Source organism: Dama dama, chromosome 12 (assembly GCF_033118175.1).
Source record: "Dama dama isolate Ldn47 chromosome 12, ASM3311817v1, whole genome shotgun sequence".
NCBI lineage: Eukaryota > Metazoa > Chordata > Mammalia > Artiodactyla > Cervidae > Dama > Dama dama.
Window position 1 is genome coordinate 69,245,001 of NC_083692.1, and position 9,144 is coordinate 69,254,144.

General features: G+C 44.3%; 1 long non-coding RNA gene across 1 annotated transcript; it reads left to right on the forward strand.

Annotated features, from left to right (window-relative positions):
- The first annotated feature begins 2,067 nt into the window (after window positions 1-2,067).
- On the forward strand, window positions 2,068-7,119 carry LOC133065852 (uncharacterized). Its single transcript, XR_009695025.1, has 3 exons — window positions 2,068-2,135; window positions 4,463-4,512; window positions 7,088-7,119. It is a non-coding gene; the product is annotated as an uncharacterized LOC133065852 (long non-coding RNA).
- Window positions 7,120-9,144: the final 2,025 nt, after the last annotated feature.

The following is a 9,144-nucleotide window of genomic DNA, read 5'->3' on the forward strand; positions in this document are numbered from 1 at the left end:
TAAAGGTATGAAATTGTGTGTGTGTATGTGTGTGTATGTGTGTGTGTGTGTGTGTTATGAGCCAGGTTGAAATATCACCAACATGTCCAACCTCCTCTTTAGCTGCATGATGTTAAAAAAAAAATACTTTCAGATGAAGCTTTTCATGTTCATCTTCTGCCAGAATAAAGGGTTTTTTCGGGGTTAATTTTACATCATAAGAAATAACTAACGTCTGTGCTCAAAGATAATTCATCTGCCTGTGTTTTTTCTCTGTCTTAGTTACTAAAATACTGTTGAATATGTAAATTAAGAATTTACATATAGATGTTCATAGATGAGTAAACAACTTCTATGGAATTTGAAATCCTGTGTTGAAAAGATTACTTAATCATTAATATTTAATATAAATTATAGGATGCTGTCTTTTTATTTCAGACACCTCCACATGCAGGCACTATAGTATCATGATTTGCTCATTAAACTTAATTTTTTTTTTCTAAAACAACAGCAAAACAGGCAATGTAATGCCATTTTCAAAATTTCATGCAACATTCCTGAACACCTCTGACATTAACATGATGGCACGACACAAAACGCCTGCCAAAGTTAGCAGAGTGAAAAAAGGTGTGGGGGATTTGCATGCCTCTCAGTTGTTCAAATAAATATACTGTCCTGGAATTCTGTAACACCCAAACTTCGAGTCCTGTGTTCAGAAGGGATACTGTCATAAACTTCTGTTTACTTGTGTGCTCTCAGCCTGGTTGGGAAATCATTCACTATCTCAGAAATCCAAGTTTGAATCTTATTTTGGGTTCTTCCCTCTTCCCATTGCACAACAAACAAGCAAACAGCCATTAATAGAAGTTGTATGCAAAGGAACAAGGAAATAAGCTGCTATTGTTCTGTTATCATTTTTAGGTAGAATTTTTATAAATCCATTTATTAGTTTAATTAGCATTCTGCTGTTTAAAGACAGAAATAAAACTTCTGATACTGGCTAACTGTTCATGGAGAAATTCTGGGCCACTTGGAATAGAGAGAGCTTCCCTCTCATTTTTGTCATCCAATTATATATGGAGTCTTTTTGCAAAATTTAAATAATTATTTATTTTAAATGTTTGTAGGTAAAATTTGACAAAAGTTCTTCATTTATAAATTAACTCTCACATCAGCTGAAAAAAAAAATTGGCAAAGTTTTTCTTCCTTTCCTGTCAGTAGAGTAAATGCTGAAGGGTTTACTTAGTAGTTGGTCATATTTAGAAAGTGTTTAATGAAATTATTAAGCTACTTCATCACAGTTTAGATCCCAGAACTCTCTATTCTTGGTTTTAACAGATAAAGTCATCTCAGGTTTAATTTCTTTAGCAACTTCACACCCTATCACTTTAACCTTAACCTTCTTAAATATTTAGAGGTGAATAATCGTTGTAATAATATTTGTTTGCATTTCCTTGCTCTCCCGCCGCCCCACTCCAGATGCTAAGATAGAGAGGTGGTAGAGTTGTCCAATTTTTTATAATGCTTTTTTTTTTTTTTTATACCACCTCGGAAGGCACTTGCTCCTATCTCGGGTTTACTATTTAGTATAAAGAGTTCCGATTTGGGTATATTTAAGAAAGACTCAGCTGTCAAAAGCAAAGAAACTGGGAATGGTGTTTTGACAACCATATAGTGTTAAAGGAAATACTGTAGTCTGAATAAAATTGCTTATGTTCTCCAAAACAAGAGTAATATAAAAACACTTTTTTATTTATATGGAAAAGCAAAAGCAGAAATAAATTCCAAAGGTTTCCCTTTCTTTAAGAAATTCTGAGAGAACTGCAGTCGCCATCTGTTAAGGGTTGGGAATTGAGCAAGAAGCCACATTTTGAAGGAAAATGAGAAGAAAAGATAAGGGAAGTCTGTGTCTTCCCCACACTCCTCCTCCCCCTCGCCCAGGTCAGCGCCCCGCACTCGCCCCAGCTCACCCCGGTTAGATCTGTCCAGAAAAGTCCGTCAGGATCCTAGCCCCCTCCCGCCCCTGTGGGCCTGTTAACCCGGAGCAGATCTGGGAAGGGAAATGTGGCTAATATCTCTAGCAGCTGTCAGAGGAGGGACCTTCCTTCAAAGGGACTGGACAGGGATCCTCCACAAGTTCCCCACCAGTCTTGCAGGTCAGCAATTTGATAAGGAGCCTGGACCTCCGCTGCAAGTTGCCACTGTGTTAGAAGGGCCGGTGTCTGGGGCGGGGGCGGTGTTCGGGTGTGCGGGCTTAGCGGCCGCAGCCGGGCATGGACTAGCCTGGGAGGAGGCAGGCGGGGGCTTCGGCAGGCGCAGGGCGCGTGCAGACTCTGCCCCTGGGCGCCGGCGGCTCCGGCCCTCACCTGGCCTTCTCTTTGCGCGCGCAGCGGCGCGCGTGCGCGCGTGTGTTAGACAGACGGACGTGTTTCAAACCGACGGGGTGAGCAGGGGGAGCCTAAGAGTCGCTGGAATCAATAAGGGTGTCGTGCGCGGTCGTGGAGCTCGCTCCGTCGGGGCCGGGCTTGAAGGAAGCTGCGGCGCAGGGAAACTGCGGGTCTGATGGGGGAGGCCGGTCAGATTGTGATGAGAATGGAGACCGTCCGGGCAGTGTTTGAAGGGAGGTTTTAATATTAATAGTTTCGGTGTAGAGACAGAAGGGAGATTGCGTCTACGGCTCCTCGGGGCAGACTCTGGGTGACAGCGATGATGGATGATCCAGCAGAGCCCAACAGCTCCTCCCCTCCAGCCCCAACAGTGTCAAAGCTACTTTACTTGAAGCTTTAGAAATAAAATAAATAAACAGCATCCCCCTTCCCACTCTTCATACATCTCCATCCCCACACCCCCCCCCTCACCGTTCCCCGACGTCGATTTATGGATCATTATGAATCAATTGCTGTTCTCAATACTTTCCCATTGGCTTAAATGAAACAGTCCAAAGATGAAAACGTGGGGTTCGGTGGGGATTTTTTTTTTTTCCCCCCTGACAGGAACAATCGCAAAATCCATTATCTCATAATGAGAGGCACTGGGTTAGGAGGTGAAGCGAAAGGAAGGGTCACCCAGTAAATAAGTGGGGAGAACGCAGTGAGGGGGTCGCCCAGCTGCCGTCTTTGTTCAGTTGGGTCTGTGGGTTTGGTTTGTTTGTTGTTTGGGGCTTTTGGAACGGGGGTGGGGAGGTGGGAGGAGACCCTCGTGAGAATGAGAGGCCCACAGGTTTGTAACCTAATTATTTAACTACTTTGGAGACATCTATCTGAACGTGTGTCTCGGCAAACACCAGAGGTTGTTGGTAGAGAGATCACGCACGTTGTAAAGGTGTGGAGGAATGAATGGGTCGTCCGCAGGACGGATTTTCACTTTGTTGTGAGCAACTGGGAGAGGTTTGCTGCTGGAAAGAGGGATTCTCCCTCCCGCGACGCCCTCCTGCGTCCCCGCCGTGGGCTGTTTTTGTCGCTGGGACGGGTTTGGGTCTGGGACCGGCCGCCCCCGGCCGCCCCCGCCCCCACCCCGGCCGCCCGAGGCTTTTCTTCCCTCTCTTGCCCCTTCCGCGGCGGTGCCCGAGCTTCTCTAGGTGTTTCTATGACTACATTGTGTGGGGGGGAGGGTCAGCTGTGGGGGTTGCCCGCGAGAGGGCCGTTCCTGGGCGATCATTTATCAATGTCACCCACATAATGATTCTCTCTGCAGCCTCCTATTGATGAAGATAATTACATTAGCTCAGAGTGACTGATCAATGAAAAACCACCACACAAAAACTTCTTTACTCCTCTATAATACCAAAAACCGATACAGAAATAACGTAGAAAGCCTGATTTTCTTTCCTTTCCCTATCCACCAATGGATTCTGCCCCCCACTCCCCAAAACAGGACGGGGGAGTAAAGTAAGAAAAAAGACCCAGGTTTATTTTGTTTAGAGGAGGATGCGATTTTGTCCGTGAATGCATTTTCTCTAAATGTGTTGGCTTCATTCCTCCATTGGTACAGAATATCAACGGACTTGCTAATGTGAGTTGCTTTTAGACTGGTCTGTGGTTTTCCGTTCTTTTTATTTCTTTTCTCCCCTTTGGACTTTATTTTTTTCTATTTCAAAAAAAAAAGAGACAATTATTTTATAAATAACTGGAAAAGGAAATTACTCTAGGTCCTCTTTTTTTTTTAAGCGTTTGCCTAAGTCGGGTTATCTTTTGTCTTTATCACTTCATAAAGTAGTGCAATTAAAGATGTGATGTTGCATAGGTATAATACGGTGGATCCATAACACGGCGACATAATACGTTATATTCCCGCCTGAAAGTTTGCAGCTAAATTACGATTTCGCTTTTGCTAGACTTAAAAATCAATATTTTCTCAATTAAATAGAATTTTAATGCTTTACTTGCGAGTTGTTAAAGGCGCTGTAAATTTTATTGTTATGTATCTTCGGAGTAGATGCTGGAGGAGACCGGTTGATTCTCGTGGTCTTTTTTTTCTCTCAAAGAACCTAGCCCAGGAACCTCCAGAGTGTCAGATCAAATGCAAGCAACAAAGGTAAGGAGGGTTCCTAGAGGGAAGGGGCTAAGGGTGGGGAGCCCGCCAGGGGAGCCCTCCAGCGCCAGAGGCCATTGTCTTGTATATTTTCACCTCTCAGTGTCCCGCCTCCTGAAAGTGACAGAAGTGTCCATTTTACTCTAATCTTTCTCAAAGAGGAGCACGTTCGACTCCCATCTGTTCCCTGACAATCAGAAAGCAAGCTAAATTTGGGGAGCATTCTAGATTCTTCCCAGTGTCCCCCACTCTTTTCTGTTTCCTTTCCTTCTGTCACCAAAATGTAACTCCAATCTAGTTCCTTCACGAATTCTGCCATATTTTATATGCGTTCTGGCCTCTTATGTCAGAACTCACTCCCCACCCTCAAGAGCAGCTCACTGTTTACAGATGTTTTCTCCTTCCACACGTCCCACCTAGTAAAAGTTCCCGCAGAGAATTAACTGTGGTGTGTTAATAGCCCAGGTCTGCTACTGCTGTCCCCTGCAAAGTTGAAATCTGGTAAGGTGAGGAATGGCATTGAACTAACGCTGGAGAGCAGCTCCAGGTGGGCAGAAGCCCAGAGACTTGAAAATTCCAGGCCCAGGGACTTGGTGGGAAGCAAGGTTGTGAAACTTTTAGATTGCAAGGTGAAAAGGAGGATAAGAAAATGAGGCTCCAAGGGTACCAAATAAGAGAAGAATTGAGCCAGGCAGAAAAAGAAAAAAAAAAAAAAAGACGGGCCTTTGGGACCTCTTTATAATTTAAAAATAAATAATAATGCAGGGAAATTGAATACCTAAGGCTTGCGATTAATTTTTTTAACCCAATGTCTAAGGACAAGTCCTCTGAGGTGCCAGCAAGGGCTAGATTTCCAAATGGAACTACTCACAAAGTTCCTTTGCAGTTAGTTCCCTCTTGAGTTAATTTGCTGGGAATGAGAAGACGAGGGGAAGGACTCTGTGTGTGGTGGACCAAGGGCTTAAGGAAGAGTATGGTGGGAAGGGGCACCTCGCCATAATGAGGCTGCTGTTTTAAGCTTGAATAGAGAAGGGGTAGGGGGAAGGATAGAGAAAAAGGCACACACCACCACAATGCACTTTAAAATAATTCTCACCTATCTGCCTTTCTTTTTCATTTTACTCACATACACCATCAAATGTTATACATAGGTGGTGGGAATTTCTAGTTCATCATCTTTTGTCCGGAGACCCACCGGATTGATTCCCCTTCTCTTAGATTCCTGACATGTAAGCCTAGACCATGGCCTTTTTATCAAGTGAGTGGGGCTTTGTTAATGTATTTGTACTTTTCTGCTTTCAGTCTAAGTTTCTCACTTTGGCGGAAGGAGGGGTGCAAGAAAGGAGGGGGAGGGGAGCGGAACACAAAGACTTTATCTCGTTCTCACCAAGCAGGTTTCAAAATAGGAACTTAATGGGGAGAAAAAAGAAAGAATGGACAAAAAATAAAGAGGGGGTGGGGACTGTTTATCACAACAGGTTTACTTGTCTGGAAGGAAGGTGATTCTATGATTTTTTTCCCCCCTTTGAGGATTCTGATTTCTTCATATTGAAACATTTTCAGATTTCAATCCTTTAGCAGACAAAACCTCAATATAAATATGACATGGGCCACTGGCAAAAAAACGAACTTAAACTCAGTGCTAAGAGAGGAGGGGCAGTGGGGAGCAGAGAGAACCCTTTCTGATTAATAACTAGCAGGGTAATGTTGAGGGCTTTTTCTGCCCGATTGCCTTTTTGAATTAGAGCCGATTTCTTCACACTTCAATAGTGCCTGTCTCCTTTAAAATGACTGGCAGATTTGTTTCTCTTTTTTCTCTCCCTGAGACTTAATGATGTAAATTTTCTAATTAGTTAAATCATATTGCTTAAAGGCCTAATATTTACGGTGTAAGAAACGATCATCCTGATATGAACCTCTCGAAATATTCGGAGAAATAACATTTGACTTTTAGGTTGAGGGATGAGAGAGGAGGAAGGGCTATTACAGGAAGCTGTTTAGAGGAGAGAAGGCACGGACCCGGCAACATGTTAAATTAATAGTTGAAGTTGAGCTGGGCTCACACCCCAAGTCCGCTTTTATTTTTCAATCAGCGAAGATTTAATTGGCAGCCCTCAGGCCGGGCGATCTGATATTTTCTCATTAGTTTCCCATCACTAATCTTGAGCGTTAGATTGGCTTAAAGGTTGTCAACATTTGACCAATTTTATTTAAGGGGAAAAAAATCACGCATTATGGCTCCGGGATGTGAGATCTGCAAATAAATCCTGCTTGGATCAGCGGAACTAACAGGCGAAAAAAATGTTGACTATTCGTCGGCGCATTTAATAAGTTGCATTAATGTATATCAAGGCTAGGGAGAGAGATTATACATGTGCTTCATAGATGCAGATGAAAAGGGGTTGATGGGGAGGGGGGTGCACTATAAGCGGAGTGGGGAGGTAAAGCGAGCCGTAGGTATGTTGCCTAACAGCGGGTAAATAACCCAAGTGGAAGAGCTGCTGAGGGTTTAGGAGCTACACTCCCCCCGCCCCCCTTCCTTTTGCAGCTGCGTAAAACTGCAAAGCCTGTCTTGTAGCGCCAAGCGGCTCGGCTGTCTGGTCCAGAGATAACATAAGAGCGCCCCCTGCTGGCTAATGGAGTAGACGGCTGCGCGTCAGCCCCCTGCGAAGCAAGTCGTGTTTTTCTGCGCTCCCCACCCCCGCTCCGCTCGACTGATTCGCTTCACCACCCCCACCTCCGTTCTGCAAAAGAACCCCGCGGTAGGAGAATAGTTTGTCAAAGCTGAACATTTAAGTGAATATATGAGAAAAATAATAATAACATACGAAAAATAAAATTCAAACCCCCACCTTCACTTGGCCTCCAGGGAATAAACTATCAAATGACTCAGAAAGGGACAGGTATTCTTCTAAATCTCTTTATTTTCCGGGGTTTTGCTGTGACTTGTTTGTTTCTGCCGAGCTGTAGATTTCGAGTCCAAGGAAATATGTTTAATAGATGCTGTAGAAGTTTTTTTTTTTTTAATGGATATCTGATGGGAAAAGAGGCCAATACAAAACATTTTACAGCCTTGCAAAATTAAACTCCCGGGAACTCTCACTATTTCAGTAAAGTCCCAAGAAATCGCTTTCGGAATTCAGACAGTTGCTTGTCTTGAATGACCCTTCGCTGCACCGCCAAGAAATCTCGGCCCCTGTCTGGGTTTTGTTTTTGCTTTTAAATAGAGAATGTGCTTGAAAGTTGTCTTCGTATCTACCTACCTATCTACACACACACACACACACACACACACACACACACACAGGTCTTTTCTCCAAAGGTCCTTCTTTCTCCGCTGTGTTCTCAGTTTTGCTGGAAACGGAAAGGAGAACTGAAATGCACCAAAATAAACTGCCACTGTCCTTGACACTTGATCTTCCCCGGGTGCTTCACGCCAGTGCAAGGTGTGGGACTGGTATTAAATGAGAGTGCTGGGGTTTTCAACCTTTTCGGTGCACAGAGGCGCTTTCTTGGCATCCCAGTGCATCTTCCCGAATGTTAACCACGGTACGACGAGGGCGCGCAGGCAGCGAGAGCCGGGACAACCTCGGGTCGCAGACCCGCCACCAGCCTCTCTTCCCGGGGAAACGCGCTGGCCGAGCAGCTCTGACCGGAAAGTCTTCTGACCACAGCCAAATCCCACCGAAAGAGCGTAGATCTGTAGTGAGGAACGACTTTAGTTTGTAGGGAGTTGGGGGGCGGGATGCTGTTTGAAGGTACCTGACTGCGGGATTTTGTGAAAACTGCTCTGAGAAATGAGGGGAAGAAACCGCGGGCAGGGAGGACGGCAAGGGAAAGGTGGGTCTCTTGTTCATTTCTTGCCAGAGGATCAGGACCTTAGAGTTTGAAAATCCGTTCTCTTACCTCACTTCTCCCTAGGCTCCCCCGCCCCGCGTCACGCCTTCTCCAATCCTCCTCTTTGGGGATGCTCCGGGAAGGGCAACTTCCCGGGGACTTGAGGGGACCAGCGCTCCTAGGGCAAGGCGGAGGCAGCCCGGGCTGATGCCAGTGAAGGGATGTCTCAGTCCTCCGGTTGTGTTTCAAGAATTGCTGGGGCTATTATGACAACTGAGGTAAAGTTAAATATTTATACTCCAACGTGTTCTCATTATTTTTTTATCTGTTTTGAAGACATTCGGTGCTTTCAAACCTACTTTAAACATAAATCCTGGTCTGGCTGAAGCAGAACCTGTCTCCTGTCACTGAAGTTGACTTTTGGAAAAGTCTTCATTAAGCTCAGAAGTGAAAGGAAAGTTATCTGTAAACGATATTAGTTTAAATATATATGTGGATGTGTACATAGAGTTCATTTAAATATATGTGTGGATGTGTGTATATGTAGCACACATATTTTATATATCTATTTCCACCTAGTTATAATAGAGAAAAGGAAGCAAGTGCCCCCCGCCCCTTGCAGCTGAATCCAAATAAAAATAATTCCAGGAGATATTCTCACAGAAAAAGAAAACATGAAAATCTCATTGTATTTGTCTCAGTTCGGCTTAATGAAATTTGGAGACATTGACAGTCTGGTCAGTGTTCTAAGTAAATTAATACAAAGGTCCTTAGGAAGAGACCAAAAACACCTCTTGC